The sequence below is a fragment of the Corvus hawaiiensis genome, chromosome 5 (assembly GCF_020740725.1).
Source record: "Corvus hawaiiensis isolate bCorHaw1 chromosome 5, bCorHaw1.pri.cur, whole genome shotgun sequence".
In the NCBI taxonomy this organism is placed as follows: domain Eukaryota; kingdom Metazoa; phylum Chordata; class Aves; order Passeriformes; family Corvidae; genus Corvus; species Corvus hawaiiensis.
In genome coordinates this window covers 166,122-192,928 of record NC_063217.1, presented here as the reverse complement: position 1 = coordinate 192,928, position 26,807 = coordinate 166,122, and the positions used below count along the sequence as shown (strand labels likewise).

Below are 26,807 nucleotides of genomic sequence, written 5' to 3'. Positions count from 1 at the left end.
AGCCGACTAAAATATTGACAGTGGTCTAAGAAATATTGTAAAGGTACTGCGGCAGGAGTGGCCGCTGCCCCGTGTCAGTAAAAGAGCTGCACCGCGGGAACGTCGGGGCAGCGCTGCTGGTAAAAAAGAGTAGCACGGAAAGGCTGAGAGGTATAAAGGGAATAAAATGCTGAGCATGGTAAAAGAGGTACAATAAAGGTACTGCAGCAGGTGTAGCCGCTGCCCCGTGTCAGTAAAAGAGCTGCACCGCGGGACCGTCGGGGCAGCGCTGCTGCTTAAAAAGAGCAGTACGGGAAAGGCTGGGAAGTGTGAGCGGAATAAAATATTGACAAGAGGAAGTGTAAGCCGAATAAAATATTGACAATGGTCTAAGAAATATTGTAAAGGTACTGCAGCAGCAGGAGTGGCCGCTGCCCCGTGTCACTAAAAGAGCTGCACCGAGGGACCGTCGGGGCAGCGCTGCTGGTTAAAAAGAGCAGCACGGGAAAGGCTGAGAAGTGTAAAGGGAATAAAATGCTGAGCATGGTAAAAGAGGTACAATAAAGGTACTGCAGCAGGTGTGGCCGCTGCCCCGTGTCACTAAAAGAGCTGCACCGAGGGACCGTCGGGGCAGCGGTGCTAGTTAAAAAGGGGCCCGGCAAGGTTGAGAGGTATAAAGGGAATAAAATGCTGAGCATGGTAAAAGAGGTACAATAAAGGTACTGCAGAAGGTGTGGCCGCTGCGCTGCGTCACTGAAAGAACTGCACCCCGCGACCGTCGGGGCAGCGCTGCTGGTAAAAAAGGGGCCCGGAAAGGCTGAGAGGTGTAAAGGGAATAAAATGCTGAGCATGGTAAAAGAGGTACAATAAAGGTACTGCAGCAGGTGTGGCCGCTGCCCCGTGTCAGTAAAAGAGCTGCACCGAGGGACCGTCGGGGCAGCGCTGCTGGTTCAAAAGGGGCCCGGCAAGGTTGAGAGGTATAAAGGGAATAAAATGCTGAGCATGGTAAAAGAGGTACAATAAAGGTACTGCAGCAGGTGTGGCCGCTGCGCTGCGTCACTGAAAGCGCTGCACCGAGGGACCGTCGGGGCAGTGCTGCTGGTTTAAAAGAGCAGTACGGGAAAGGCTGGGAAATGTGAGCGGAATAAAATATTGACAGTGGTCTAAGAAATATTGTAAAGGTACTGCAGCAGGAGTGGCCGCTGCCCCGTGTCACTAAAAGAGCTGCAGCGGCGGGACCGTCGGGGCAGCGCTGCTGCTTACAAAGAGCAGCACGGAAAGGCTGGGAAGTGTGAGCGGAATAAAATATTGACAAGAGGAAGTGTGAGCCGAATAAGGTATTGACAATGGTCTAAGAAATATTGTAAAGGTACTGCAGCAGGAGTGGCCGCTGCCCCGTGTCAGTAAAAGAGCTGCACCGCGGGACCGTCGGGGCAGCGCTGCTAGTAAAAAAGAGTAGCACGGGAAAGGCTGAGAGGTATAAAGGGAATAAAATGCTGAGCATGGTAAAAGAGGTACAATAAAGGTACTGCAGCAGGTGTGGCCGCTGCGCTGCGTCACTGAAAGAGCTGCACCGAGGGACCGTCGGGGCAGCGCTGCTGCTTAAAAAGAGCAGCACGGAAAGGCTGGGAAGTGTGAGCGGAATAAAATATTGACAAGAGGAAGTGTGAGCCGAATAAAGTATTGACAATGGTCTAAGAAATATTGTAAAGGTACTGCAGAAGGAGTAGCCGCTGCCCCGCATCACTAAAAGAGCTGCACCGAGGGACCGTCGGGGCAGCGCTGCTGGTAAAAAAGAGCAGTACGGGAAAGGCTGGGAAATGTGAGCGGAATAAAATATTGACAGTGGTCTAAGAAATATTGTAAAGGTACTGCAGCAGGAGTGGCCGCTGCCCCGTGTCACTAAAAGAGCTGCACCGAGGGACCGTCGGGGCAGCGCTGCTAGTTAAAAAGGGGCCCGGAAAGGTTGAGAGGTGTAAAGGGAATAAAATGCTGAGCATGGTAAAAGAGGTACAATAAAGGTACTGCAGCAGCAGGTGTGGCCGCTGCGCTGCGGCAGTAAAAGAGCTGCACCGAGGGGCCGTCGGGGCAGCGCTGCTGCTTAAAACGAGTAGCACGGGAAAGGCTGGGAGGTGTAAAGGGAATAAAATGCTGAGCATGGTAAAAGAGGTACAATAAAGGTACTGCAGCAGGTGTGGCCGCTGCCCCGTGTCACTAAAAGAGCTGCACCGAGGGACCGTCGGGGCAGCGCTGCTGGTTCAAAAGAGCAGCACGGGAAAGGCTGAGCGGTGTAAAGGGAATAAAATGCTGAGCACGGTAAAAGAGGTACAATAAAGGTACTGCAGCAGGAGGGGTGGCCGCTGCCCCTTGTCACTAAAAGAGCTTCTCCGAGGCACCGGCGGGACTGCGCCGTTCCCGCCTCGGGCGCTTCTGGGCGGTTTTGAGGCAGGGGGAGCCCACCGCGGCAGTGGCGGGAAAAGGGGTGCGGAGTATAAAAGGGGGCGCCGGCGTCGCGGCCCCTCAGTCGGGGGGCGGCGGCGGCGGCGGCAGGAGCTCCGCGGGCTGGCCCGGGTGCGGGGACGCCGCCCTGTGCGGCCGAAGGCGCCGGCCCTGAGGCGCGGGGAAAGCGGCGTGGCAGCCGCGCATCGGCTCCGGCATCGGCAGCGCCGCTTCGTGCCGGTAGGGAGCGGGAGAACGCGGCGGCGGGCGGTGGGTGGTGAGTGCCTTCGGCGAGACGGGGCTTGGGCCGCCTGCGGTGTGCGATCTCCCGAGAGCAGCGGGGAGGCCCCCGGGGAGCGGCGGCGGGCGGGGCGCTGTGGGAGCCGGCGCATGTCCCCGAATGAGCCGCCCGGCGCAACGCGCGAGGTGCCAATGAGATAAAATAGAACACGGTAAAGTGCCATAGAGGAGCCGCACCGAGAGGGCTCTCCGCCCCTGCCCCGTGTCACTAAGAGAGCTGCACCGCGGGACCGTCGGGGCAGCGCTGCTGGTTAAAAAGAGCAGTACGGGAAAGGCTGGGAAATGTGAGCGGAATAAAATACTGACAGTGGTCTAAGAAATATTGTAAAGGTACTGCAGCAGGAGTGGCCGCTGCCCCGTGTCACTAAAAGAGCTGCACCGAGGGACCGTCGGGGCAGCGCTGCTGGTTAAAAAGGGGCCCGGCAAGGCTGAGAGGTGTAAAGGGAATAAAATGCTGAGCATGGTAAAAGAGGTACAATAAAGGTACTGCAGCAGGTGTGGCCGCTGCGCTGCGTCACTGAAAGAGCTGCACCGAGGGACCGTCGGGGCAGCGCTGCTGGTTCAAAAGAGCAGCACGGGAAAGGCTGGGAAGTGTGAGCGGAATAAAATATTGACAAGAGGAAGTGTAAGCCGAATAAAATATTGACAATGGTCTAAGAAATATTGTAAAGGTACTGCAGCAGCAGGAGTGGCCGCTGCCCCGTGTCACTAAAAGAGCTGCACCGAGGGACCGTTGGGGCGGCGCTGCGGGTTAAAAAGGGGCCCGGAAAGGCTGAGAGGTGTAAAGGGAATAAAATGCTGAGCATGGTAAAAGAGGTACAATAAAGGTACTGCAGCAGGTGTGGCCGCTGCCCCGTGTCACTAAAAGTGCTGCACCCCGGGACCATCGGGGCAGCGCTGCTAGTTAAAAAGGGGCCCGGAAAGGTTGAGAGGTATAAAGGGAATAAAATGCTGAGCATGGTAAAAGAGGTACAATAAAGGTACTGCAGAAGGTGTGGCCGCTGCGCTGCGTCACTGAAAGAGCTGCACCCCGCGACCGTCGGGGCAGCGCTGCTGGTAAAAAAGGGGCCCGGAAAGGCTGAGAGGTGTAAAGGGAATAAAATGCTGAGCATGGTAAAAGAGGTACAATAAAGGTACTGCAGCAGGTGTGGCCGCTGCGCTGCGTCACTGAAAGAGCTGCACCGAGGGACCGTCGGGGCAGTGCTGCTGGTTTAAAAGAGCAGTACGGGAAAGGCTGGGAAATGTGAGCGGAATAAAATATTGACAGTGGTCTAAGAAATATTGTAAAGGTACTGCAGCAGGAGTGGCCGCTGCCCCGTGTCACTAAAAGAGCTGCAGCGGCGGGACCGTCGGGGCAGCGCTGCTGCTTACAAAGAGCAGCACGGAAAGGCTGGGAAGTGTGAGCGGAATAAAATATTGACAAGAGGAAGTGTGAGCCGAATAAGGTATTGACAATGGTCTAAGAAATATTGTAAAGGTACTGCAGCAGGAGTGGCCGCTGCCCCGTGTCACTAAAAGAGCTGCACCGAGGGACCGTCGGGGCAGCGCTGCTGGTTAAAAAGGGGCCCGGCAAGGTTGAGAGGTATAAAGGGAATAAAATGCTGAGCATGGTAAAAGAGGTACAATAAAGGTACTGCAGCAGCAGGTGTGGCCGCTGCGCTGCGTCACTGAAAGAGCTGCACCCCGGGACCGTCGGGGCAGCGCTGCTGGTTCAAAAGAGCAGCACGGGAAAGGCTGGGAAGTGTGAGCCGAATAAAATATTGACAGTGGTCTAAGAAATATTGTAAAGGTACTGCAGCAGGAGCGGCCGCTGAGCCGTGTCAGTAAAAGAGCTGCACCGCGGGAACGTCGGGGCAGCGCTGCTGGTAAAAAAGAGTAGCACGGAAAGGCTGAGAGGTATAAAGGGAATAAAATGCTGAGCATGGTAAAAGAGGTACAATAAAGGTACTGCAGCAGGTGTAGCCGCTGCCCCGTGTCAGTAAAAGAGCTGCACCGCGGGACCGTCGGGGCAGCGCTGCTGGTTAAAAAGAGCAGCACGGGAAAGGCTGAGAAGTGTAAAGGGAATAAAATGCTGAGCATGGTAAAAGAGGTACAATAAAGGTACTGCAGCAGGTGTGGCCGCTGCCCCGTGTCACTAAAAGTGCTGCACCGAGGGACCGTCGGGGCAGCGCTGCTGCTTAAAACGAGTAGCACGGGAAAGGCTGGGAGGTGTAAAGGGAATAAAATGCTGAGCATGGTAAAAGAGGTACAATAAAGGTACTGCAGCAGGTGTGGCCGCTGCCCCGTGTCACTAAAAGAGCTGCACCGAGGGACCGTCGGGGCAGCGCTGCTAGTTAAAAAGGGGCCCGGCAAGGTTGAGAGGTATAAAGGGAATAAAATGCTGAGCATGGTAAAAGAGGTACAATAAAGGTACTGCAGAAGGTGTGGCCGCTGCGCTGCGTCACTGAAAGAACTGCACCCCGCGACCGTCGGGGCAGCGCTGCTGGTAAAAAAGGGGCCCGGAAAGGCTGAGAGGTGTAAAGGGAATAAAATGCTGAGCATGGTAAAAGAGGTACAATAAAGGTACTGCAGCAGGTGTGGCCGCTGCCCCGTGTCACTAAAAGAGCTGCACCGAGGGACCGTCGGGGCAGCGCTGCTGGTTCAAAAGAGCAGCACGGGAAAGGCTGAGCGGTGTAAAGGGAATAAAATGCTGAGCACGGTAAAAGAGGTACAATAAAGGTACTGCAGCAGGAGGGGTGGCCGCTGCCCCTTGTCACTAAAAGAGCTTCTCCGAGGCACCGGCGGGACTGCGCCGTTCCCGCCTCGGGCGCTTCTGGGCGGTTTTGAGGCAGGGGGAGCCCACCGCGGCAGTGGCGGGAAAAGGGGTGCGGCGTATAAAAGGGGGCGCCGGCGTCGCGGCCCTTCAGTCGGGGGGCGGCGGCGGCGGCGGCAGGAGCTCCGCGGGCTGGCCCGGGTGCGGGGACGCCGCCCTGTGCGGCCGAAGGCGCCGGCCCTGAGGCGCGGGGAAAGCGGCGTGGCAGCCGCGCATCGGCTCCGGCATCGGCAGCGCCGCTTCGTGCCGGTAGGGAGCGGGAGAATGCGGCGGCGGGCGGTGGGTGGTGAGTGCCGTCGGCGAGACGGGGCTTGGGCCGCCTGCGGTGTGCGATCTCCCGAGAGCAGCGGGGAGGCCCCCGGGGAGCGGCGGCGGGCGGGGCGCTGTGGGAGCCGGCGCATGTCCCCGAATGAGCCGCCCGGCGCAACGCGCGAGGTGCCAATGAGATAAAATAGAACACGGTAAAGTGCCATAGAGGAGCCGCACCGAGAGGGCTCTCCGCCCCTGCCCCGTGTCACTAAGAGAGCTGCACCGAGGGACCGTCGGGGCGACGCTGCTGGTTAAAAAGAGCAGTACGGGAAAGGCTGGGAAATGTGAGCGGAATAAAATACTGACAGTGGTCTAAGAAATATTGTAAAGGTACTGCAGCAGGAGTGGCCGCTGCCCCGTGTCACTAAAAGAGCTGCACCGAGGGACCGTCGGGGCAGCGCTGCTGGTTAAAAAGGGGCCCGGCAAGGCTGAGAGGTGTAAAGGGAATAAAATGCTGAGCATGGTAAAAGAGGTACAATAAAGGTACTGCAGCAGATGTGGCCGCTGCCCCGTGTCAGTAAAAGAGCTGCACCGCGGGACCGTCGGGGCAGCGCTGCTGGTTCAAAAGAGCAGCACGGGAAAGGCTGGGAAGTGTGAGCCGAATAAAATATTGACAGTGGTCTAAGAAATATTGTAAAGGTACTGCAGCAGGAGTGGCCGCTGAGCCGTGTCAGTAAAAGAGCTGCACCGCGGGAACGTCGGGGCAGCGCTGCTGGTAAAAAAGAGTAGCACGGAAAGGCTGAGAGGTATAAAGGAAATAAAATGCTGAGCATGGTAAAAGAGGTACAATAAAGGTACTGCAGCAGGTGTAGCCGCTGCCCCGTGTCAGTAAAAGAGCTGCACCGCGGGACCGTCGGGGCAGCGCTGCTGCTTAAAAAGAGCAGTACGGGAAAGGCTGGGAAGTGTGAGCGGAATAAAATATTGACAAGAGGAAGTGTAAGCCGAATAAAATATTGACAATGGTCTAAGAAATATTGTAAAGGTACTGCAGCAGCAGGAGTGGCCGCTGCCCCGTGTCACTAAAAGAGCTGCACCGAGGGACCGTCGGGGCAGCGCTGCTGGTTAAAAAGAGCAGCACGGGAAAGGCTGAGAAGTGTAAAGGGAATAAAATGCTGAGCATGGTAAAAGAGGTACAATAAAGGTACTGCAGCAGGTGTGGCCGCTGCCCCGTGTCACTAAAAGTGCTGCACCGAGGGACCGTCGGGGCAGCGCTGCTGCTTAAAACGAGTAGCACGGGAAAGGCTGGGAGGTGTAAAGGGAATAAAATGCTGAGCATGGTAAAAGAGGTACAATAAAGGTACTGCAGCAGGTGTGGCCGCTGCCCCGTGTCACTAAAAGAGCTGCACCGAGGGACCGTCGGGGCAGCGGTGCTAGTTAAAAAGGGGCCCGGCAAGGTTGAGAGGTATAAAGGGAATAAAATGCTGAGCATGGTAAAAGAGGTACAATAAAGGTACTGCAGAAGGTGTGGCCGCTGCGCTGCGTCACTGAAAGAACTGCACCCCGCGACCGTCGGGGCAGCGCTGCTGGTAAAAAAGGGGCCCGGAAAGGCTGAGAGGTGTAAAGGGAATAAAATGCTGAGCATGGTAAAAGAGGTACAATAAAGGTACTGCAGCAGGTGTGGCCGCTGCCCCGTGTCACTAAAAGAGCTGCACCGAGGGACCGTCGGGGCAGCGCTGCTGGTTAAAAAGGGGCCCGGCAAGGTTGAGAGGTATAAAGGGAATAAAATGCTGAGCATGGTAAAAGAGGTACAATAAAGGTACTGCAGCAGGTGTGGCCGCTGCGCTGCGTCACTGAAAGCGCTGCACCGAGGGACCGTCGGGGCAGTGCTGCTGGTAAAAAAGAGCAGTACGGGAAAGGCTGGGAAATGTGAGCGGAATAAAATATTGACAGTGGTCTAAGAAATATTGTAAAGGTACTGCAGCAGGAGTGGCCGCTGCCTCGTGTCACTAAAAGAGCTGCACCGAGGGACCGTCGGGGCAGCGCTGCTAGTTAAAAAGGGGCCCGGAAAGGTTGAGAGGTGTAAAGGGAATAAAATGCTGAGCATGGTAAAAGAGGTACAATAAAGGTACTGCAGCAGCAGGTGTGGCCGCTGCGCTGCGGCAGTAAAAGAGCTGCACCGAGGGACCGTCGGGGCAGCGCTGCTGCTTAAAACGAGTAGCACGGGAAAGGCTGGGAGGTGTAAAGGGAATAAAATGCTGAGCATGGTAAAAGAGGTACAATAAAGGTACTGCAGCAGCAGGTGTGGCCGCTGCGCTGCGTCACTAAAAGAGCTGCACCCCGGGACCGTCGGGGCGGCGCTTCTGGTTCAAAAGAGCAGCACGGGAAAGGCTGGGAAGTGTGAGCGGAATAAAATATTGACAGTGGTCTAAGAAATATTGTAAAGGTACTGCAGCAGGAGTGGCCGCTGCCCCGTGTCACTAAAAGGGCTGCACCGAGGGACCGTTGGGGCAGCGCTGCTAGTAAAAAAGAGTAGCACGGGAAAGGCTGAGAGGTATAAAGGGAATAAAATGCTGAGCATGGTAAAAGAGGTACAATAAAGGTACTGCAGCAGGTGTGGCCGCTGCGCTGCGTCACTGAAAGAGCTGCACCGCGGGACCGTCGGGGCAGCGCTGCTGGTTAAAAAGAGCAGCACGGAAAGGCTGGGAAGTGTGAGCGGAATAAAATATTCACAAGAGGAAGTGTGAGCCGAATAAAGTATTGACAATGGTCTAAGAAATATTGTAAAGGTACTGCAGAAGGAGTAGCCGCTGCCCCGCATCACTAAAAGAGCTGCACCGAGGGACCGTCGGGGCAGCGCTGCTGGTAAAAAAGGGGCCCGGCAAGGCTGAGAGGTGTAAAGGGAATAAAATGCTGAGCATGGTAAAAGAGGTACAATAAAGGTTCTGCAGCAGCAGGTGTGGCCACTGCCCCGTGTCAGTAAAAGAGCTGCACCGCGGGACCGTCGGGGCAGCGCTGCTGGTTAAAAAGGGGCCCGGCAAGGTTGAGAGGTATAAAGGGAATAAAATGCTGAGCATGGTAAAAGAGGTACAATAAAGGTACTGCAGGAGGGGTGGCCTCTGCCCCGTGTAACTAAATGAGCTGCACCGAGGGACCGTTGGGGCAGCGCTGCTGGTTCAAAAGAGCAGCACGGGAAAGGCTGAGAGGTTTAAAGGGAATAAAATGCTGAGCACGGTAAAAGAGGTACAATAAAGGTACTGCAGCAGGAGGGGTGGCCGCTGCCCCTTGTCACTAAAAGAGCTTCTCCGAGGCACCGGCGGGACTGCGCCGTTCCCGCCTCGGGCGCTTCTGGGCGGTTTTGAGGCAGGGGGAGCCCACCGGGCAGTGGCGGGAAAAGGAGGTGCGGAGTATAAAAGGGGGCGCCGGCGTCGCGGCCCCTCAGTCGGGGGACGGCGGCGGCGGCGGCAGGAGCTCCGCGGGCTGGCCCGGGTGCGGGGACGCCGCCCTGTGCGGCCGAAGGCGCCGGCCCTGAGGCGCGGGGAAAGCGGCGTGGCAGCCGCGCATCGGCTCCGGCATCGGCAGCGCCGCTTCGTGCCGGTAGGGAGCGGGAGAACGCGGCGGCGGGCGGTGGGTGGTGAGTGCCTTCGGCGAGACGGGGCTTGGGCCGCCTGCGGTGTGCGATCTCCCGAGAGCAGCGGGGAGGCCCCCGGGGAGCGGCGGCGGGCGGGGCGCTGTGGGAGCCGGCGAATGTCCCCGAATGAGCCGCCCGGCGCAACGCGCGAGGTGCCAATGAAATAAAATAGAACACGGTAAAGTGCCATAGAGGAGCCGCACCGAGAGGGCTCTCCGCCCCTGCCCCGTGTCACTAAGAGAGCTGCACCGCGGGACCATCGGGGCGGCGCTGCTGGTTAAAAAGAGCAGTACGGGAAAGGCTGAGAAGTGTGAGCGGAATAAAATACTGACAGTGGTCTAAGAAATATTGTAAAGGTACTGCAGCAGGAGTGGCCGCTGCCCCGTGTCACTAAAAGAGCTGCACCGAGGGACCGTCGGGGCAGCGCTGCTGGTAAAAAAGGGGCCCGGAAAGGCTGAGCGGTGTAAAGGGAATAAAATGCTGAGCATGGTAAAAGAGGTACAATAAAGGTACTGCAGCAGGTGTGGCCGCTGCGCCGTGTCAGTAAAAGAGCTGCACCGCGGGACCGTCGGGGCAGCGCTGCTGGTAAAAAAGGGGCCCGGAAAGGCTGAGAAGTGTAAAGGGAATAAAATGCCGGCGCCGGGCTGGCGGTTCGCAGGGTTCGGGCAGGGCCGCGGCTTGGCCGGGGCTGCGCTGGGCCCGGTTCCGACCCCGATCCCGGCCCGGTCCCGCCTGGCGCTTCCCGGCGGCCCCCGCCGCGATCACGTGACGCGCGGGGAACCACGTGACCCCGGCGGAGCGCGCGCGTAGGGGGCGTGGGGGGGTCAGGCCCGGCCTCCCCGCGGGACAGACCGGGAAACACCGGGACAGACCGGGACACAGCGGAACGTGTGGATTCTTATGCGGGTAATGACCACGGGTGCAGCAAAGAGGAGCAGGGTAACGGAGAACATGGAGATGAGAGCCACCCGGCAGTGCTCCTGCTCGTGAGACGGGCACAGGGAAGCCACTGTGGGAATGAGAATGATGGGAACGAAGAAGGTCAAGCATTGAGCACCCCACAGCACCCACATCATGGGATTGGGAAGGTCACAGCGGCAGCAGAGCTTGCAGAGCTTTTCCACGTCCTTTTTGGCGCTGATGGCTGTCATCCAGAAGAGCACCCAGTAGCAGGAGAACGCTGACACCAGGTAAAGGAATCTCACGTACATCAGGGGCATGACAGGAGAGCAGGACACATCTTCCAGCAGGAAGAGCAGGGCAGAGGGAACCGCAAAGAGGAGGAAGATGAAGTCGGTGACAGCCAGGCTAAAGATGCTGGCAGTATGCCCTTTCCATCTGAGGAGGCAGAAGAGCCCCGTTCCCGGCCAGCCCACAGAGACAGATGAGCAGTGTCACACTGTGTATGGCCACGTTGGTGACATCTGTCTCACATGGATCATCTCCTTCGGTGGGTGAGGCAGAAGGTGGGGACACGGAGCTCACCGCCATGGATGGACGCTGGGCAGGCGGTGGGATGTGGCCCCGGCTGTGGTCAGAGTGGATGGGCAGTCAGTGCTTGGAGAATCCAGGGATGGACCAAGCGGCTCCTCAGCAGCTCCCTGCAGCGGGAAGGGTTTGGTGGAGAGAAGTGAGATGTGCAGGGGATCAGGGTGGTGGGAATGGTGGGGTGGGAGAGGGAGGAGGGAGGGTTGGGCTGTTCAGCAGGGGATTGAGAAATAACATAGAGAATAAACATTTTCAGCTCCTCGATGTTGCTGAAAGACCAAGTAGTGAAAAAGATTAAAGGATTTAAATGTGTGCACACAGGGCAAGAAATGAGGCTGGAGCCGGTGCTGGAACAGATCTGGAGGCCTGCAGTGGTTCTTGGGCAGTTCTGTCACAAGACACAACAGTGCACGCCCAGGAAAATAGCTCAAGGCAAGGTCACCTTTAATACTGAAGCATTCAGTGAATATGACCAGCAGAGACCCCTCTTAATGAATCTGCAGGACCATCAAAAGACTTCCAGGAGGAGGTGAATGCATGGAAATTAGTTCTAGGAAAGTGATTTTTGTTTATTAGATAAGAAACAGATTTTAATGACAATGTGTGTTTTCAGTGGATAAAACCCCGCCCACCCCGCCGCCCGCAGGTGCTGTTGCCGTGGCGGCCGCTGGAATGCGGCCCGGGCGCATCCCCAAGGGAAAAGGAGGCACAAAATGAGGAACTGGGAAGTAAAAGGGGAAGGCTGCGCAGCGCCCGCGGCGCCCCGAGAGCGAGGAGCAGCCCCCGCTCCTCTGAGGGCCCATCTCTGCCCCCTGTCCATGTGCAGTGCCCGGGGAAGAGCAGAGTCTGGGATCAAAGGACCACCCAGTCTCCCACAGCAAGGAAAGCCCGGCACCCCGGTGTTTCAGGGGCACACAAAGGGCTGTGCAGGGCAGGGAAGGACCAGCAGGACCTTTCTCCTCCTCAGCCCCTGCTCCAAGGCGCAGCAGCCCCAGGTGTGACAGGCCAGGATGAGGAGGGGGCGGCTCCTGCCAGAGGCTGCTCTCAGAGGGTTCCCCGGGCACAGCTGTGCAGGGAGCTGCTGATCCAGAGGGGCAATGGGGGCATCCCGAGTGTCCCTCCAGGGACAATGGTCGGAGCATCCGGCAGGAGCTGGGGAGCAGCCGGAGGTACCTGGGCACAGAGCACTGCTCCCAGAAAATGCCAGGGAAAACCCCTCGTGCCAAGGGGCAGCACCTGAGCAGGCAGGGCAGCATGTGGGGTCCCAGGGAAACATTCCACTTTCCCCTTTCATCTTGGCAGCCCTTCCCCAGTGCCCCCAGAAAAAAAGGGGGGTTATGAGGAGAAAAGGGATTTAAACGGAGGGAAAAAACTTCCTTTTCCATAATTGTCTGTGTTTAAATTAAGGGGGAATCCCCTTCCTCTGCAATTTTAAGGGTATCACTTGAAGGAAACCCTGCCTTTTCCATGCTCTTAGGGGTATCACTTGACAGGGAATCCCCATTTTCCATTATTCTCCAGTTTAAATAGAAGGGGAAAACCTTGACAATGCTATTTTATTGGTTGGAATTGAGCATAACTCCCCCATTTTCATCATCCCAAGGTTTAAATTGAGGGGAAAGCCCGGTTGTCCCTCCTTTATAAGGGTTTGAATTGAGGGAGAAATCCCCCTTTTTCCATCACTGGAGAGACCTGAAGTAAGGAAACCCCCTCTTTTTCCAGTATTTTAGGGGATTCAGAGGAGAGAACCCATTTATTGCTATGGCATCTATTTAAGTAGAGACAAACACTCCCTAGTCTCTCATTTTAAGGGGTTCAATTGAAGGAAGCTCCCCCTTTTTCAGCATTTTAAGAATTTAAATCTGTACTTCAGGGCACTTCTAGCTGGGTACTGGCACCCAATCTCTCACAAGGGAACGAGCCCAGCACTCACAAAACCCTCCTGCTGCCAGAGAGCCCATTATTTTTTCAGTTTTATTTATAATGAATACAGCCCTAATTAGAGACCCCAACAGGAGTTACATCATGTATATTATTACTATTCTTCTCCACCCTCCATAGTCCTGTGACTCAATAGTCACTAATGAACAATTACAGAACTTAACAAGGAATCATGCAACTCATCTGTCTACGCTGCCAAAACAAGGAGTTTTTTTACCCTTTCAGTGGATGCAGCTGTAGTAAAACAGAAGGCATCTACAGAGCCCTTCACTCACCTGGAATTTAAGTCAGAGCAGCCAAACAGCTGCAGCTCCTCCCAGTGCTTTTATCCCTTATGGTAAAATTGCCTCCTCCCTTTTCCCCGGGCATTGTGGGAACGAGAGGCGGGCCCGGCCAGGGGTATATTAACCCCAGCCCTGGGTAAAAGAGGCCCATTCCTTCTGTGGGATTATTTCGGGTAAGGGTGTCTTCTTCTTTCCATGAAGGGGGGTCTTTCAGGTTTTTTTCAGCTTTCTTTCAGCAGGTATTTTTGGCATCTAAAGCAATAGAAGCTTTGAAGACACTGTGAAGAAGATAGCGTTGAGTGCATAGCTCATGATTTTTGGATTGAGTGTTCAGGGTTGATAAGGTGCTTGGTGCTTTTTGTAATTTTTTTTTCCCTTGTTTTTCTTAGAAGCATTGCAACTTGCTGAAATTCCAGATTGTGTCAAGTATGACACTTCAAATTTGTTCAGCAGATTCATTGTGCTGCAAGAGGGAGCTACCCTGGGTCAGAGATGACATCGGAGATGGAGGCTTCTGATAGGTAAGTTAAGGACTGCAAGTATGAGTATGAGTGGGAGTGGGAGCAGGCTCCCAGTTAGTAGCTGACTTGTTGGGATTTGGCTTGTATGGCACTACACTGGTGCATTGATTTTGGTTTTCTTTGTCATAGCTGACTAAGAGGCCAACCTGGTGATCACAGTGCCTTTGGAGATGGCTGAGGTGGACTCCTTTTGTATCCAGCGTGGATTCACATCACTGGTCATCTGAAAGCTAAGTTGGGGGCCAGGGCCTGGAGATGGGATGATAGCAGGGTAGTGGGTTGGAAATTCCTGGGAGAGATTTAAAAAGTAGTGTAGGGGAAAGGGACGCTCTCCAAGGGGCTTCTTAGGTAAGCTAAAGGGAGTAGCCCTACTTTTGACTGCAACTGTAGGGTGTGCAGCGCAGAGCAGTTCCAGTGTGTGTTGTCTTGTCCGGTGTGTGTTCTGTGTCTTTGGCTTCCCTTGGATCAGATCTCTCTGCCTTTTACCCTTAAGGGGCTTATCATAAGCATTGGCCATCATCTCCAGCTTCTTGAACTTTCGTACTTCTCGGTAGGATGCCAATATCACTTGTTCTTTTACTAGTGGGCTTGGCCACATCTTGGAATCACATCTTGAAAGCATTGAGTCGGATCTCTTTTGAGGCCTTGTTCCCGGCTGTACTGCCATCCATCCTTTCCAGCTGTGAGCTGTAATGTCCTGGGGCTTGTAAGATTGTCAGGATATGGGAGCATTCTAAACGTGGCATTGTCTCTCACAGCCATCTTGATCATTGTGACTGACAGTTCTTAGAACAGGTCACTGTTACAGTCTTTTCTTCTGCTCCTTAGAGCCCCCTTCATCCACCAATGCCATACCATCGGTTGTCTCTTTTGGCATCGTCTCTGTCCTTGCCATCGTTCTTCTTGCCGAGAGCTTTTTTTATCATCCTCATGTCACACTGCTTGTAGTATAATGTGTTGTTTGAGTTTGTGTCTAGCCTGGAATTGCTCTGCCCTGTAGAGTAGTCCTGGCGGGGGAGTAGGTGGAGAAGAAAGGAGACTTTACAGGGAGCCTTTTGCTTTGCTCAGCCACCTGAGCCACGCCTCGGATGGAGTGACTGTGGCCAGTCTGTGTGGTGTTCAGTGGAGACGTGGGAGTGGTGCAGTGGTGTCTTGCAGTTTCATAGTAGTTTGTCCTAAGGCCCACTACTGTGGGATCCTAGGCAGTTTGCTTTGAGGAATGAGAACTTGGGAAAGGCTAAGCTGGGTAACTTTGACAAATAATTCTTTTGCAGAGGGAGAGCATGTAAACCTGATGTGAACGGAGGAGACCAGAGGAGCACAGCAACGAGGTGGGTCGGTGCCTGAAGTCCAAGCTACGGCCTGACTCTGGGCTCTACGTTTACCTCACTGTTCGGATTTTCATTTTGAAGATGCGAGGCACTTGGCACAGCAGGGTATTGGCACCGGGGGGACCGTGAGCTGGATGAGTATTGATTCCAGCACAGAAGTGGATGCTACTGGAGTTGTTGTATTAGTGATGAAACTATAAGTAGCCTTTGATTTTTTTTGTGTTTTACAGGTGGTCTGCAGCATTCAAATCGCTACTCCAACATGACAGACACCCTTGCAGAAAGAGGTCACAGTTGAGCACTTTCAGGTGGAACCTACCTTGGCAATGCAACACTTTTGGACACTACATCGGCATGTGCCTTTCCACTTTGTTTTGCCCCTTCTCCCCTGGGAAGGTTGGTCACCATTCAGCTTTTCAGGGGTGGTGTTTCATTTTGGTTATGTTGCAGGGCTGTTCTTTGTCTTTATTTTTAGGAAGTAAACCTGGATATCAGCAGTCAAGGTCAAGTGAGTGAGGTAAGCAGTGACCAGTGGACGCAACCAGTTATTGCTTGGGTGCCAAATTCTGGGGCAGCTCAAAGCATGCATTGTCTAAGCATCCATTTGTGTGTTTTAGGTGGCCCACTTGTATTATGCCTGCAGGGGCTGAACCCCCTCATGGACCAGCTGATGGAGCCAGTTTATCACCCTTGAGCTGCCCCTGTGAGCCTTCCAGAAGTATTACAGGGCTCTGCGATGAAGCCTGTACCTTTTCTGTTTGAAGGTGCCATCTGGGCAGCTTTTGGCAATGGCTGAGGAGTTGCGGCGAGTCGGGGAGGGAGGGAGGAGCGAGGGTCCACTCAAGTTTCAGCAATGCCACATCACCTTGTCCCCTCTTAACCCAGGGATACCCTGCGACGGCGGCGTCGGCCTAGGAGTGCGGCCACAGCGTATGAGCCGAGGACCGGGACGTTCTCAGGAGACGGTGAGTAGTGGAATTGTCGGGTTTTGGCTGATGTGCTGCTGAGTTCAGGCACTGATGTTTGGTTTTCTTTATTGCAGTAGACTAAGAGAGAACAGCCCTCTGAGGGCAGGAACTTCCCAGATGATGAGGCGGCCTTCTTTTGCACCTGATGAGGATTTGCATCCCTGGATATCTGAGAGCTAAGTTGAGGGCTACACCTCAGGGAGGGGGATGAGAGTGGGGTGCTGGGTCAGGACTTGGTGGGAGGGATTTTTGAATTAGCTTTGGAGATGGGGATGTTCACGAGAGGGCCCCTTAGGCCACGTAAAGGGAAAGCCTCGCTTTTGATCACAATGCTGAGGTGTGGAGGGCAGAGCAGTCCCGGTGTGTGTTGTCTTGTCCGGTGTGTGTTCTGTGTCTTTGGCTTCCCTTGGATCAGATCTCTCTGCCTTTTACCCTTAAGGGGCTTATCATAAGCATTGGCCATCATCTCTAGCTTCTTGAACTTTCGTACTTCTCGGTAGGATGCCAATATCACTTGTTCTTTTACTAGTGGGCTTGGCCACATCTTGGAATCACATCTTGAAAGCATTGAGTCGGATCTCTTTTGAGGCCTTGTTCCCGGCTGTACTGCCATCCATCCTTTCCAGCCGTGAGCTGTAATGTCCTGGGGCTTGTAAGATTGTCAGGATATGGGAGCATTCTAAACGTGGCGTTGTCTCTCACAGCCATCTTGATCATTGTGACTGACAGTTCTTAGAACAGGTCACTGTTACAGTCTTTTCTTCTGCTCCTTAGAGCCCCCTTCATCCACCAATGCCATACCATCGGTTGTCTCTTTTGGCATCGTCTCTGTCCTTGCCATCGTTCTTCTTGCCGAGAGCTTTTTTTATCATCCTCATGTCACACTGCTTGTAGTATAATGTGTTGTTTGAGTTTGTGTCTAGCCTGGAATTGCTCTGCCCTGTAGAGTAGTCCTGGCGGGGGAGTAGGTGGAGAAGAAAGGAGACTTTACAGGGAGCCTTTTGCTTTGCTCAGCCACCTGAGCCACGCCTCGGATGGAGTGACTGTGGCCAGTCTGTGTGGTGTTCAGTGGAGACGTGGGAGTGGTGCAGTGGTGTCTTGCAGTTTCATAGTAGTTTGTCCTAAGGCCCACTACTGTGGGATCCTAGGCAGTTTGCTTTGAGGAATGAGAACTTGGGAAAGGCTAAGCTGGGTAACTTTGACAAATAATTCTTTTGCAGAGGGAGAGCATGTAAACCTGATGTGAACGGAGGAGACCAGAGGAGCACAGCAACGAGGTGGGTCGGTGCCTGAAGTCCAAGCTACGGCCTGACTCTGGGCTCTACGTTTACCTCACTGTTCGGATTTTCATTTTGAAGATGCGAGGCACTTGGCACAGCAGGGTATTGGCACCGGGGGGACCGTGAGCTGGATGAGTATTGATTCCAGCACAGAAGTGGATGCTACTGGAGTTGTTGTATTAGTGATGAAACTATAAGTAGCCTTTGATTTTTTTTGTGTTTTACAGGTGGTCTGCAGCATTCAAATCGCTACTCCAACATGACAGACACCCTTGCAGAAAGAGGTCACAGTTGAGCACTTTCAGGTGGAACCTACCTTGGCAATGCAACACTTTTGGACACTACATCGGCATGTGCTTTTCCACTTTGTTTTGCCCCTTCTCCCCTGGGAAGGTTGGTCACCATTCAGCTTTTCAGGGGTGGTGTTTCATTTTGGTTATGTTGCAGGGCTGTTCTTTGTCTTTATTTTTAGGAAGTAAACCTGGATATCAGCAGTCAAGGTCAAGTGAGTGAGGTAAGCAGTGACCAGTGGACGCAACCAGTTATTGCTTGGGTGCCAAATTCTGGGGCAGCTCAAAGCATGCATTGTCTAAGCATCCATTTGTGTGTTTTAGGTGGCCCACTTGTATTATGCCTGCAGGGGCTGAACCCCCTCATGGACCAGCTGATGGAGCCAGTTTATCACCCTTGAGCTGCCCCTGTGAGCCTTCCAGAAGTATTACAGGGCTCTGCGATGAAGCCTGTACCTTTTCTGTTTGAAGGTGCCATCTGGGCAGCTTTTGGCAATGGCTGAGGAGTTGCGGCGAGTCGGGGAGGGAGGGAGGAGCGAGGGTCCACTCAAGTTTCAGCAATGCCACATCACCTTGTCCCCTCTTAACCCAGGGATACCCTGCGACGGCGGCGTCGGCCTAGGAGTGCGGCCACAGCGTATGAGCCGAGGACCGGGACGTTCTCAGGAGACGGTGAGTAGTGGAATTGTCGGGTTTTGGCTGATGTGCTGCTGAGTTCAGGCACTGATGTTTGGTTTTCTTTATTGCAGTAGACTAAGAGAGAACAGCCCTCTGAGGGCAGGAACTTCCCAGATGATGAGGCGGCCTTCTTTTGCACCTGATGAGGATTTGCATCCCTGGATATCTGAGAGCTAAGTTGAGGGCTACACCTCAGGGAGGGGGATGAGAGTGGGGTGCTGGGTCAGGACTTGGTGGGAGGGATTTTTGAATTAGCTTTGGAGATGGGGATGTTCACGAGAGGGCCCCTTAGGCCACGTAAAGGGAAAGCCTCGCTTTTGATCACAATGCTGAGGTGTGGAGGGCAGAGCAGTCCCGGTGTGTGTTGTCTTGTCCGGTGTGTGTTCTGTGTCTTTGGCTTCCCTTGGATCAGATCTCTCTGCCTTTTACCCTTAAGGGGCTTATCATAAGCATTGGCCATCATCTCCAGCTTCTTGAACTTTCGTACTTCTCGGTAGGATGCCAATATCACTTGTTCTTTTACTAGTGGGCTTGGCCACATCTTGGAATCACATCTTGAAAGCATTGAGTCGGATCTCTTTTGAGGCCTTGTTCCCGGCTGTACTGCCATCCATCCTTTCCAGCCGTGAGCTGTAATGTCCTGGGGCTTGTAAGATTGTCAGGATATGGGAGCATTCTAAACGTGGCATTGTCTCTCACAGCCATCTTGATCATTGTGACTGACAGTTCTTAGAACAGGTCACTGTTACAGTCTTTTCTTCTGCTCCTTAGAGCCCCCTTCATCCACCAATGCCATACCATCGGTTGTCTCTTTTGGCATCGTCTCTGTCCTTGCCATCGTTCTTCTTGCCGAGAGCTTTTTTTATCATCCTCATGTCACACTGCTTGTAGTATAATGTGTTGTTTGAGTTTGTGTCTAGCCTGGAATTGCTCTGCCCTGTAGAGTAGTCCTGGCGGGGGAGTAGGTGGAGAAGAAAGGAGACTTTACAGGGAGCCTTTTGCTTTGCTCAGCCACCTGAGCCACGCCTCGGATGGAGTGACTGTGGCCAGTCTGTGTGGTGTTCAGTGGAGACGTGGGAGTGGTGCAGTGGTGTCTTGCAGTTTCATAGTAGTTTGTCCTAAGGCCCACTACTGTGGGATCCTAGGCAGTTTGCTTTGAGGAATGAGAACTTGGGAAAGGCTAAGCTGGGTAACTTTGACAAATAATTCTTTTGCAGAGGGAGAGCATGTAAACCTGATGTGAACGGAGGAGACCAGAGGAGCACAGCAACGAGGTGGGTCGGTGCCTGAAGTCCAAGCTACGGCCTGACTCTGGGCTCTACGTTTACCTCACTGTTCGGATTTTCATTTTGAAGATGCGAGGCACTTGGCACAGCAGGGTATTGGCACCGGGGGGACCGTGAGCTGAATGAGTATTGATTCCAGCACAGAAGTGGATGCTACTGGAGTTGTTGTATTAGTGATGAAACTATAAGTAGCCTTTGATTTTTTTTGTGTTTTACAGGTGGTCTGCAGCATTCAAATCGCTACTCCAACATGACAGACACCCTTGCAGAAAGAGGTCACAGTTGAGCACTTTCAGGTGGAACCTACCTTGGCAATGCAACACTTTTGGACACTACATCGGCATGTGCCTTTCCACTTTGTTTTGCCCCTTCTCCCCTGGGAAGGTTGGTCACCATTCAGCTTTTCAGGGGTGGTGTTTCATTTTGGTTATGTTGCAGGGCTGTTCTTTGTCTTTATTTTTAGGAAGTAAACCTGGATATCAGCAGTCAAGGTCAAGTGAGTGAGGTAAGCAGTGACCAGTGGACGCAACCAGTTATTGCTTGGGTGCCAAATTCTGGGGCAGCTCAAAGCATGCATTGTCTAAGCATCCATTTGTGTGTTTTAGGTGGCCCACTTGTATTATGCCTGCAGGGGCTGAACCCCCTCATGGACCAGCTGATGGAGCCAGTTTATCACCCTTGAGCTGCCCCTGTGAGCCTTCCAGAAGTATTACAGGGCTCTGCGATGAAGCCTGTACCTTTTCTGTTTGAAGGTGCCATCTGGGCAGCTTTTGGCAATGGCTGAGGAGTTGCGGCGAGTCGGGGAGGGAGGGAGGAGCGAGGGTCCACTCAAGTTTCAGCAATGCCACATCACCTTGTCCCCTCTTAACCCAGGGATACCCTGCGACGGCGGCGTCGGCCTAGGAGTGCGGCCACAGCGTATGAGCCGAGGACCGGGACGTTCTCAGGAGACGGTGAGTAGTGGAATTGTCGGGTTTTGGCTGATGTGCTGCTGAGTTCAGGCACTGATGTTTGGTTTTCTTTATTGCAGTAGACTAAGAGAGAACAGCCCTCTGAGGGCAGGAACTTCCCAGATGATGAGGCGGCCTTCTTTTGCACCTGATGAGGATTTGCATCCCTGGATATCTGAGAGCTAAGTTGAGGGCTACACCTCAGGGAGGGGGATGAGAGTGGGGTGCTGGGTCAGGACTTGGTGGGAGGGATTTTTGAATTAGCTTTGGAGATGGGGATGTTCACGAGAGGGCCCCTTAGGCCACGTAAAGGGAAAGCCTCGCTTTTGATCACAATGCTGAGGTGTGGAGGGCAGAGCAGTCCCGGTGTGTGTTGTCTTGTCCGGTGTGTGTTCTGTGTCTTTGGCTTCCCTTGGATCAGATCTCTCTGCCTTTTACCCTTAAGGGGCTTATCATAAGCATTGGCCATCATCTCTAGCTTCTTGAACTTTCGTACTTCTCGGTAGGATGCCAATATCACTTGTTCTTTTACTAGTGGGCTTGGCCACATCTTGGAATCACATCTTGAAAGCATTGAGTCGGATCTCTTTTGAGGCCTTGTTCCCGGCTGTACTGCCATCCATCCTTTCCAGCCGTGAGCTGTAATGTCCTGGGGCTTGTAAGATTGTCAGGATATGGGAGCATTCTAAACGTGGCGTTGTCTCTCACAGCCATCTTGATCATTGTGACTGACAGTTCTTAGAACAGGTCACTGTTACAGTCTTTTCTTCTGCTCCTTAGAGCCCCCTTCATCCACCAATGCCATACCATCGGTTGTCTCTTTTGGCATCGTCTCTGTCCTTGCCATCGTTCTTCTTGCCGAGAGCTTTTTTTATCATCCTCATGTCACACTGCTTGTAGTATAATGTGTTGTTTGAGTTTGTGTCTAGCCTGGAATTGCTCTGCCCTGTAGAGTAGTCCTGGCGGGGGAGTAGGTGGAGAAGAAAGGAGACTTTACAGGGAGCCTTTTGCTTTGCTCAGCCACCTGAGCCACGCCTCGGATGGAGTGACTGTGGCCAGTCTGTGTGGTGTTCAGTGGAGACGTGGGAGTGGTGCAGTGGTGTCTTGCAGTTTCATAGTAGTTTGTCCTAAGGCCCACTACTGTGGGATCCTAGGCAGTTTGCTTTGAGGAATGAGAACTTGGGAAAGGCTAAGCTGGGTAACTTTGACAAATAATTCTTTTGCAGAGGGAGAGCATGTAAACCTGATGTGAACGGAGGAGACCAGAGGAGCACAGCAACGAGGTGGGTCGGTGCCTGAAGTCCAAGCTACGGCCTGACTCTGGGCTCTACGTTTACCTCACTGTTCGGATTTTCATTTTGAAGATGCGAGGCACTTGGCACAGCAGGGTATTGGCACCGGGGGGACCGTGAGCTGGATGAGTATTGATTCCAGCACAGAAGTGGATGCTACTGGAGTTGTTGTATTAGTGATGAAACTATAAGTAGCCTTTGATTTTTTTTGTGTTTTACAGGTGGTCTGCAGCATTCAAATCGCTACTCCAACATGACAGACACCCTTGCAGAAAGAGGTCACAGTTGAGCACTTTCAGGTGGAACCTACCTTGGCAATGCAACACTTTTGGACACTACATCGGCATGTGCTTTTCCACTTTGTTTTGCCCCTTCTCCCCTGGGAAGGTTGGTCACCATTCAGCTTTTCAGGGGTGGTGTTTCATTTTGGTTATGTTGCAGGGCTGTTCTTTGTCTTTATTTTTAGGAAGTAAACCTGGATATCAGCAGTCAAGGTCAAGTGAGTGAGGTAAGCAGTGACCAGTGGACGCAACCAGTTATTGCTTGGGTGCCAAATTCTGGGGCAGCTCAAAGCATGCATTGTCTAAGCATCCATTTGTGTGTTTTAGGTGGCCCACTTGTATTATGCCTGCAGGGGCTGAACCCCCTCATGGACCAGCTGATGGAGCCAGTTTATCACCCTTGAGCTGCCCCTGTGAGCCTTCCAGAAGTATTACAGGGCTCTGCGATGAAGCCTGTACCTTTTCTGTTTGAAGGTGCCATCTGGGCAGCTTTTGGCAATGGCTGAGGAGTTGCGGCGAGTCGGGGAGGGAGGGAGGAGCGAGGGTCCACTCAAGTTTCAGCAATGCCACATCACCTTGTCCCCTCTTAACCCAGGGATACCCTGCGACGGCGGCGTCGGCCTAGGAGTGCGGCCACAGCGTATGAGCCGAGGACCGGGACGTTCTCAGGAGACGGTGAGTAGTGGAATTGTCGGGTTTTGGCTGATGTGCTGCTGAGTTCAGGCACTGATGTTTGGTTTTCTTTATTGCAGTAGACTAAGAGAGAACAGCCCTCTGAGGGCAGGAACTTCCCAGATGATGAGGCGGCCTTCTTTTGCACCTGATGAGGATTTGCATCCCTGGATATCTGAGAGCTAAGTTGAGGGCTACACCTCAGGGAGGGGGATGAGAGTGGGGTGCTGGGTCAGGACTTGGTGGGAGGGATTTTTGAATTAGCTTTGGAGATGGGGATGTTCACGAGAGGGCCCCTTAGGCCACGTAAAGGGAAAGCCTCGCTTTTGATCACAATGCTGAGGTGTGGAGGGCAGAGCAGTCCCGGTGTGTGTTGTCTTGTCCGGTGTGTGTTCTGTGTCTTTGGCTTCCCTTGGATCAGATCTCTCTGCCTTTTACCCTTAAGGGGCTTATCATAAGCATTGGCCATCATCTCCAGCTTCTTGAACTTTCGTACTTCTCGGTAGGATGCCAATATCACTTGTTCTTTTACTAGTGGGCTTGGCCACATCTTGGAATCACATCTTGAAAGCATTGAGTCGGATCTCTTTTGAGGCCTTGTTCCCGGCTGTACTGCCATCCATCCTTTCCAGCCGTGAGCTGTAATGTCCTGGGGCTTGTAAGATTGTCAGGATATGGGAGCATTCTAAACGTGGCATTGTCTCTCACAGCCATCTTGATCATTGTGACTGACAGTTCTTAGAACAGGTCACTGTTACAGTCTTTTCTTCTGCTCCTTAGAGCCCCCTTCATCCACCAATGCCATACCATCGGTTGTCTCTTTTGGCATCGTCTCTGTCCTTGCCATCGTTCTTCTTGCCGAGAGCTTTTTTTATCATCCTCATGTCACACTGCTTGTAGTATAATGTGTTGTTTGAGTTTGTGTCTAGCCTGGAATTGCTCTGCCCTGTAGAGTAGTCCTGGCGGGGGAGTAGGTGGAGAAGAAAGGAGACTTTACAGGGAGCCTTTTGCTTTGCTCAGCCACCTGAGCCACGCCTCGGATGGAGTGACTGTGGCCAGTCTGTGTGGTGTTCAGTGGAGACGTGGGAGTGGTGCAGTGGTGTCTTGCAGTTTCATAGTAGTTTGTCCTAAGGCCCACTACTGTGGGATCCTAGGCAGTTTGCTTTGAGGAATGAGAACTTGGGAAAGGCTAAGCTGGGTAACTTTGACAAATAATTCTTTTGCAGAGGGAGAGCATGTAAACCTGATGTGAACGGAGGAGACCAGAGGAGCACAGCAACGAGGTGGGTCGGTGCCTGAAGTCCAAGCTACGGCCTGACTCTGGGCTCTACGTTTACCTCACTGTTCGGATTTTCATTTTGAAGATGCGAGGCACTTGGCACAGCAGGGTATTGGCACCGGGGGGACCGTGAGCTGAATGAGTATTGATTCCAGCACAGAAGTGGATGCTACTGGAGTTGTTGTATTAGTGATGAAACTATAAGTAGCCTTTGATTTTTTTTGTGTTTTACAGGTGGTCTGCAGCATTCAAATCGCTACTCCAACATGACAGACACCCTTGCAGAAAGAGGTCACAGTTGAGCACTTTCAGGTGGAACCTACCTTGGCAATGCAACACTTTTGGACACTACATCGGCATGTGCTTTTCCACTTTGTTTTGCCCCTTCTCCCCTGGGAAGGTTGGTCACCATTCAGCTTTTCAGGGGTGGTGTTTCATTTTGGTTATGTTGCAGGGCTGTTCTTTGTCTTTATTTTTAGGAAGTAAACCTGGATATCAGCAGTCAAGGTCAAGTGAGTGAGGTAAGCAGTGACCAGTGGACGCAACCAGTTATTGCTTGGGTGCCAAATTCTGGGGCAGCTCAAAGCATGCATTGTCTAAGCATCCATTTGTGTGTTTTAGGTGGCCCACTTGTATTATGCCTGCAGGGGCTGAACCCCCTCATGGACCAGCTGATGGAGCCAGTTTATCACCCTTGAGCTGCCCCTGTGAGCCTTCCAGAAGTATTACAGGGCTCTGCGATGAAGCCTGTACCTTTTCTGTTTGAAGGTGCCATCTGGGCAGCTTTTGGCAATGGCTGAGGAGTTGCGGCGAGTCGGGGAGGGAGGGAGGAGCGAGGGTCCACTCAAGTTTCAGCAATGCCACATCACCTTGTCCCCTCTTAACCCAGGGATACCCTGCGACGGCGGCGTCGGCCTAGGAGTGCGGCCACAGCGTATGAGCCGAGGACCGGGACGTTCTCAGGAGACGGTGAGTAGTGGAATTGTCGGGTTTTGGCTGATGTGCTGCTGAGTTCAGGCACTGATGTTTGGTTTTCTTTATTGCAGTAGACTAAGAGAGAACAGCCCTCTGAGGGCAGGAACTTCCCAGATGATGAGGCGGCCTTCTTTTGCACCTGATGAGGATTTGCATCCCTGGATATCTGAGAGCTAAGTTGAGGGCTACACCTCAGGGAGGGGGATGAGAGTGGGGTGCTGGGTCAGGACTTGGTGGGAGGGATTTTTGAATTAGCTTTGGAGATGGGGATGTTCACGAGAGGGCCCCTTAGGCCACGTAAAGGGAAAGCCTCGCTTTTGATCACAATGCTGAGGTGTGGAGGGCAGAGCAGTCCCGGTGTGTGTTGTCTTGTCCGGTGTGTGTTCTGTGTCTTTGGCTTCCCTTGGATCAGATCTCTCTGCCTTTTACCCTTAAGGGGCTTATCATAAGCATTGGCCATCATCTCCAGCTTCTTGAACTTTCGTACTTCTCGGTAGGATGCCAATATCACTTGTTCTTTTACTAGTGGGCTTGGCCACATCTTGGAATCACATCTTGAAAGCATTGAGTCGGATCTCTTTTGAGGCCTTGTTCCCGGCTGTACTGCCATCCATCCTTTCCAGCTGTGAGCTGTAATGTCCTGGGGCTTGTAAGATTGTCAGGATATGGGAGCATTCTAAACGTGGCATTGTCTCTCACAGCCATCTTGATCATTGTGACTGACAGTTCTTAGAACAGGTCACTGTTACAGTCTTTTCTTCTGCTCCTTAGAGCCCCCTTCATCCACCAATGCCATACCATCGGTTGTCTCTTTTGGCATCGTCTCTGTCCTTGCCATCGTTCTTCTTGCCGAGAGCTTTTTTTATCATCCTCATGTCACACTGCTTGTAGTATAATGTGTTGTTTGAGTTTGTGTCTAGCCTGGAATTGCTCTGCCCTGTAGAGTAGTCCTGGCGGGGGAGTAGGTGGAGAAGAAAGGAGACTTTACAGGGAGCCTTTTGCTTTGCTCAGCCACCTGAGCCACGCCTCGGATGGAGTGACTGTGGCCAGTCTGTGTGGTGTTCAGTGGAGACGTGGGAGTGGTGCAGTGGTGTCTTGCAGTTTCATAGTAGTTTGTCCTAAGGCCCACTACTGTGGGATCCTAGGCAGTTTGCTTTGAGGAATGAGAACTTGGGAAAGGCTAAGCTGGGTAACTTTGACAAATAATTCTTTTGCAGAGGGAGAGCATGTAAACCTGATGTGAACGGAGGAGACCAGAGGAGCACAGCAACGAGGTGGGTCGGTGCCTGAAGTCCAAGCTACGGCCTGACTCTGGGCTCTACGTTTACCTCACTGTTCGGATTTTCATTTTGAAGATGCGAGGCACTTGGCACAGCAGGGTATTGGCACCGGGGGGACCATGAGCTGGATGAGTATTGATTCCAGCACAGAAGTGGATGCTACTGGAGTTGTTGTATTAGTGATGAAACTATAAGTAGCCTTTGATTTTTTTTGTGTTTTACAGGTGGTCTGCAGCATTCAAATCGCTACTCCAACATGACAGACACCCTTGCAGAAAGAGGTCACAGTTGAGCACTTTCAGGTGGAACCTACCTTGGCAATGCAACACTTTTGGACACTACATCGGCATGTGCTTTTCCACTTTGTTTTGCCCCTTCTCCCCTGGGAAGGTTGGTCACCATTCAGCTTTTCAGGGGTGGTGTTTCATTTTGGTTATGTTGCAGGGCTGTTCTTTGTCTTTATTTTTAGGAAGTAAACCTGGATATCAGCAGTCAAGGTCAAGTGAGTGAGGTAAGCAGTGACCAGTGGACGCAACCAGTTATTGCTTGGGTGCCAAATTCTGGGGCAGCTCAAAGCATGCATTGTCTAAGCATCCATTTGTGT

The 26,807-nt window shown here is 53.0% G+C and overlaps 1 long non-coding RNA gene across 4 annotated transcripts in view; it reads left to right on the top strand.

The window, feature by feature from the left end:
- The first annotated feature begins 10,240 nt into the window (after window positions 1-10,240).
- The window catches only part of LOC125326284, a 40,718-nt gene continuing 24,151 nt past the window's right edge, over window positions 10,241-26,807 (top strand). The window contains exons 1-37 of one of the 4 annotated variants that reach the window (XR_007203732.1): window positions 10,241-10,597; window positions 11,217-11,424; window positions 13,510-13,641; window positions 13,771-13,820; window positions 14,916-15,077; window positions 15,203-15,368; window positions 15,448-15,489; window positions 15,590-15,736; window positions 15,858-15,937; window positions 16,015-16,120; window positions 17,161-17,322; window positions 17,448-17,613; window positions 17,693-17,734; window positions 17,835-17,981; window positions 18,103-18,182; window positions 18,260-18,365; window positions 19,406-19,567; window positions 19,693-19,858; window positions 19,938-19,979; window positions 20,080-20,226; window positions 20,348-20,427; window positions 20,505-20,610; window positions 21,651-21,812; window positions 21,938-22,103; window positions 22,183-22,224; window positions 22,325-22,471; window positions 22,593-22,672; window positions 22,750-22,855; window positions 23,896-24,057; window positions 24,183-24,348; window positions 24,428-24,469; window positions 24,570-24,716; window positions 24,838-24,917; window positions 24,995-25,100; window positions 26,141-26,302; window positions 26,428-26,593; window positions 26,673-26,714. This is a non-coding gene — a long non-coding RNA (uncharacterized LOC125326284). Of the gene's footprint in view, window positions 11,038-11,216; window positions 11,425-13,509; window positions 13,642-13,770; window positions 13,821-14,386; window positions 15,078-15,202; window positions 15,369-15,447; window positions 15,490-15,589; window positions 15,737-15,857; window positions 15,938-16,014; window positions 16,121-17,160; window positions 17,323-17,447; window positions 17,614-17,692; window positions 17,735-17,814; window positions 17,982-18,102; window positions 18,183-18,259; window positions 18,366-19,405; window positions 19,568-19,692; window positions 19,859-19,937; window positions 19,980-20,079; window positions 20,227-20,347; window positions 20,428-20,504; window positions 20,611-21,650; window positions 21,813-21,937; window positions 22,104-22,182; window positions 22,225-22,324; window positions 22,472-22,592; window positions 22,673-22,749; window positions 22,856-23,895; window positions 24,058-24,182; window positions 24,349-24,427; window positions 24,470-24,569; window positions 24,717-24,837; window positions 24,918-24,994; window positions 25,101-26,140; window positions 26,303-26,427; window positions 26,594-26,672; window positions 26,715-26,807 lie in introns of those variants that run through there. The other 3 variants (XR_007203731.1, XR_007203733.1, XR_007203734.1) reach the window with 3 other exon arrangements.